Below are 5,520 nucleotides of genomic sequence, written 5' to 3' on the forward strand. Positions count from 1 at the left end.
TGGGAGAAAATCTTCACAATCTATACATCTGACAAAGGACTAATATCCACAATCTACAAAGAACTCAAATCAGTAAGAAAAAAACAACCCCATCAAAAAGTAGGCTAAGGACATGAAGAGACAATTCTCAAAAGCAGATCTATAAATGGCCAACAAACATATGAAAAAATGCTCAACATCACTAATGATCAGAGAAATGCAAATCAAAACCACAATGTGATAACCCCTTACTCCAGCAAGAATGGCCATGATAAAAAAAAATTTTAAAAACAGTAGATGTTGGCGTGGATGCGGTGAACAGGGAACACTTCTACACTGCTGGTGGGAATGTAGACTAGTACAGCCACTGTGGAAAACAGTGTGGAGATTCCTTAAAGAACTAAAAGTAGAACTACCATTCAATCCAGCAATCCCACTACAGGGTATCTACCCAGAGGACAAGAAGCCATTATTTGAAAAGGATACTTGCACATGCATGTTTATAGCAGCACAATTCACAATTGCAAAATCATGGAACTAACCCAAATGCCCATCAATCTACAAGCGAGGTGGCTCACGCCTATAATCCCAGCACTTTGGGAGGCCAAAGCAGACGGATCACAAGGTCAGGAGATCTAGATCATCCTGGCTAACATGGTGAAACCCCATCTCTACTAAAAATACAAAAAATTAGCCAGGCGTGGTGGCAGATGTCTGTAGTCCCAGCTACTCGGGAGGCTGAGGCAGGAGAATGGCGTGAACCCGGGAGGCAGACCTTGCAGTGAGCCTAGATCGCACCACTGCACTCTAGCCTGGGCAACAGAGTGAGACTCCATCTCAAAAAAAAAGGAAACTGTGGTATATATACAATGGAATACTATGCAGCCATAAAAAGGGATGAATTAACAGCATTTGCAGTGACCTGGATGAGATTGGAGACTATTATTCTAAGAGAAGTAACTTAGGAATGGAAAATGAAACATCATATGTTCTCACTGATATGTGGGAGCTAAGCTGTGAGGACACAAAGGTATGAATGATACGATGAATGGACTTTGGGGACGTGGGGGGAAGAGTGGGAGGGGGCAAGGGATAGAACACTACAAATATGGTGCAGTGTATACTGCTCGGGTGATGGGTACACCAAAATCTCACAAATTACCACTAAAGAACTTACTCATGTAACCAAATACCACCTGTACCTCAATAATTTATGGAAAAATAAAAAATAAATTTTAAAAAAATCTCATGTACCCCATAAATATATACACCTACTCTGTACCCACAAAAAATTAAAAATTTTAAAAAAATCATGCATCGGTCTTGGAGCACAGCTTCCTAGAAACATACTGGTTCTGTTGTGGCCAAATACCCCATGCATATTAAGTCTCCAGATTCATCCTTATTTCCAGCTACATATAGAAAACGATCTTTTTTATTATACTGATCAGAAACAAATTTCCAGTTATTATGCTCTCAAAAACCTCAATATTATCCACAGTAAAATAAGATAACAAATCTACCTTACAGGGTTGTTGCAGAGGTGGATTCTGGTTATCATGGATGTGTTCTGTAAACTTTTAATTACTTCATAGTTGTTACCTGTTATTAACTGTATCAGATCTCTGGAGTTTAATGTATAGTTAATGATACATAGGACTAAATTGCAAAATGATTTTCATCTCATTTTTACTACAACTCATAAAAAATAGTAAATGATTAAGACATTAACCCAAAGAAATATATGATTTTTTTAAGGTGTGCACTTTTCTTCAACTGGTCCCAAGTCAGTGTTCAGGTAAAACCCTGGCTGCCTCCACCCACTCCCAGGGAGACCAAAAGGCTTCATATATCTCAAGTTGGGGGACAAAAGAAGGGGAGCCATGAAGGCTGATCATTTAAAACAAAACAAAATTTTAAAAAGTATAAGGCAAAGATTTAAAAAATTTTGCTAGGCCGGGCGCAGTATCTCATGCCTGTAATCCCAGCACTTTGGGAGGCAGAGGCGGGCGGATCACGAGGTCAAGAGATGGAGACTATCCTGGCTAACATGGTGAAACACCATCTCTACTACAAATACAAAAAAAAAAAAAAAAATCAGCCAGGTGTGGTGGCGGACCCCTGTAGTCCCAGCTACTAGGGAGGCTGAGGCGGGAGGATGGTGTGAACGCGGGAGAATGGCGTGAACCCGGGAGGCCGAACTTGCAGCCAGCTGAGATCGCACCACTGCGCTCCAGCATGGGCAACAGAGCGAGACTCCATCTCAAAAAAAAAAAAATTTTTTTTGCATTACATAATTTACATAAAAGCAGTGCTATCCCCTCCCCTGTGTGGACTCAGGAGAGGATGGAGCCATTCTCCTTAGAGAGAAGTGGGGTGGCTTTTAGGAGGGCAAAGGCCTTCCTACGACAGTGCGTCTCACGTTATTAAAAAAAGAACAAGAACAATGTACAATCAAAGTCCTCAGCCACATTGTAGAACTTTGGAGGATGCTCCCTCCAACAGACTGCTGTCACCTTCACCGTTCCAGTTTTTAAATGAGTCAAGCCAATAAATAAATAAATAAATAAATAAATAAATAAATAAAGCCATGCCAATCTCATCTTGTTCTCTGCACAAGTTAGGTTTTATCCAGAAAGGGTGTAATGCAACTAACAGTCCGCCTGGAAGCATTTGGAGGATGGAGGGGCTGGCTCCTCATGCCCCTGCTTGCTGGTCCATGTCTGATCTGTTGGAAGGTGGACAGCGAGGCCAGGATGCAGCCGATCCACACAGAGTATTTGAGCTCGGGAGAAGCAATGATCTTGATCTTCATTGGGCTGGGCGCCAGGGCAGTGATCTCTTTCTGCATCCTGTCAGGGTTGCCAGGGTGGTACCACCAGACAGCACTGTGTTGGCATACAGGTCTTTATGGATGTCCACGTCACACTTCATGATGGAGTTGAAGGTAGTTTCGTGAATGCCACAGGATTCCATGCCCAGGAAGGAAGCCTGGAAGAGCACCTTGGGGCAGCGGAAATGCTCGTTGCCGATGGTAATGACCTGGCAGTGGGGCAGCTGGTAGATCTTCTCCAGGGAGGAGCTGGAGGCCGCCGTGGCCATCTCCCGCTCAAAGTCTAGGGTGATGTAGCACAGCTTCTCCTTGGTGTTGCACGCAATCTCCTGCTCTGCCGTGGTGGTGAAGCTGTAGCCCAGCTCGGTGAGGATCGTCATGAGGTAGTCAGTCAGGTCCTGGCCAGCCAGGTCCAGATGCAGGATGGCATGGGGGAGGGAGTACCCCCTGTAGATGGGCACAGGGTGGGTGACCCCGTCCACAGAGTCCATCATGATGCCAGTGTACGGCCAGAGGCGTACAGGGACCACAAGGCCTGGATGACCACGTATATGGCTGGGGTGTTGAAGGTCTCAAACATTACTTGTTCATCTTCTTGCGGTTGTCCTTGGGGTTCATGGGGGCCTCCTTCAGCAGCACAGGGTGCTCCTCAGGAGCCACACCCAGCTCCTTGCAGAAGGTGTGATGCCAGATCTTCTCCATGTGGTCCCAGTTGGTGACAATGCTGTGCTCTCGATGGGGTACTTCAGGGTCAGGATGCCTCTCTTGCTCTGGGCTTCGTCGCCCCACATAGAGATCCATCTGACCCATGCCCGCCATTACATCCTGGTGCCTGGGGTGACCCACGATGTAGAGGAAGATGGCCCAGGGGAATATCATCACCTGCAAAGCCGGCCTTGCATATGCCTGAGCCGCTGTCAGTGACAAGTGGGGCGTCACCATCATCCATGGTGAGCTGGCAGCGGGTGTGGACTGGGCGGTGGAGCAGCAAAGGCGGGGTTCTGTGCTTATGGGGCAGACGTGGTCTTGGTCAGAAATATATGCTATTTTAACTGACAAAATTGGTATTCTGATGAGCTGGCTGAAAAATATTCTTAAAACTGTACACATTTAATGTACCACCTACATAGATACAAACAAAAATTCTAACCCTTTCATTGTAAATAATGGAATAAAGTAAATGAGGCTGCTGGTGAGAATCTAAATGGATGTGTTTCTTCCAGTCGATAATATCATGTGAATCAAAAAGGCATTAATTTAACTGCTATATATTTGGAGTGATACTGTACAGACATTGTTTTAGAAGAAAATTCCGTTCTGAAATGATCAAAGCTAGATAAAGTGCAGAAGAGTGCTGTTGTTCAAGACACTAAGTTTGATAATCAGTTCACCTGGAGGGAAAACAGTCTAGTTTTCACATCTTTGCAATGTTTTACATGTATGCTCAAGAGAAGCCTGAGTGAAGAAAAATATATGAACATTTTAGCAGCAAAACCCTTAAACTCATGGTCGAATAATAATAAGACTACTTGGTTCAGAAGAAATTCAGAAGTAAAGAAAAATTTGCAGTAAGGGGAAACAAACTGAATTCATATTTCACAAGAATATACGTATTTTAAGAGGAATAATACATGTTTGCAAGGACAAAAAATGTTAAAGGGAATACATATGTTTGTAAGGGGGTAAAAGTATGCTGACAATGAAGTCAACTCTCTGGGTAACCTAAGCATTTGAGGACAACAGGGAATGAAATTCCTTAAAAGAAATTTTTGTTTCAGAAAGAATTATCTATTAATGGAAGCTTTGTCTGAAAACATGGGGGCCAGGAGTAGAGAAGCAGAGAATGATTTTACTCTAGAAGAAAGCTGCAAATCTATGCACTGGTGATCTTTAACAAAGGATCTGTTTAGAAATGTAAATCTATTTCCACTGCTCACAGGGCTTAATGTTTCCAGGGTGTTTTGGCCATTCTCTTCCACAGAGGCCCTGGCTTGACAGCATATACCAAGTGGGATGGCCATTAATGAGGAAATGTGGGACCGGGATAATAATCAATCCCAGCTGTCTTGTTATATGATCAAAGATAATTTTTAAAGCCCAGATGTTTTCCCTGATTTGGTGTTATGGCGATTGAGTTCATTTTTCAGTAGCTGAAAATGCATGACCATATATTTACCCCTAAACACTTAAAAGGGAAACAGAAAACCATATTTTTCCAGAGAAGCAGACTTGGCTTGGCTAGACTATAGATCACATTAAGTGGGGGCCATCAGGCAAATGGGCCTAGATTTGGGACAACAAATTCTGTCAATGGATTTGCTCCATTAGACTTGGGTATAAACTACACCAAAATAATGGGATTTGGTTCCATGTGAGCATGAAATTATGGAGCCACAAAAAAAAATTGCTTCTTCCCATTACAATCAACTACTAAAGGATTCTGCAAGTGAAATGCACTAAAATGAATTAGTTGTATAACTGTTACTCTTTCATTAAAATGATTTAATAGTTCCACAAATGTCATGGCATTAGCATTTTATGCAAAGCTATAAAACAGTAACAAGTAAAAAAAAATTCAACTGCCTTTAAAAGTCAGCACTTTTGGACTATGTTTATGAGACTACACGGTCACTTTGTGATATGAAATGGCAGCATCACTAAGATAAATACTGCTTGCTGGCTAGTTTTATTTTGGGCAGGAGGCCATT

At 42.6% G+C, this 5,520-nt stretch overlaps 1 pseudogene; it reads right to left on the minus strand.

The window, feature by feature from the left end:
* Positions 1-2,630: 2,630 nt before the first annotated feature.
* LOC111536827 lies at positions 2,631-3,764 on the minus strand (annotated as a pseudogene).
* Between the last annotated feature and the right edge of the window lie 1,756 nt (positions 3,765-5,520).

Source organism: Piliocolobus tephrosceles, chromosome 14 (assembly GCF_002776525.5).
Source record: "Piliocolobus tephrosceles isolate RC106 chromosome 14, ASM277652v3, whole genome shotgun sequence".
Lineage (NCBI taxonomy): Eukaryota > Metazoa > Chordata > Mammalia > Primates > Cercopithecidae > Piliocolobus > Piliocolobus tephrosceles.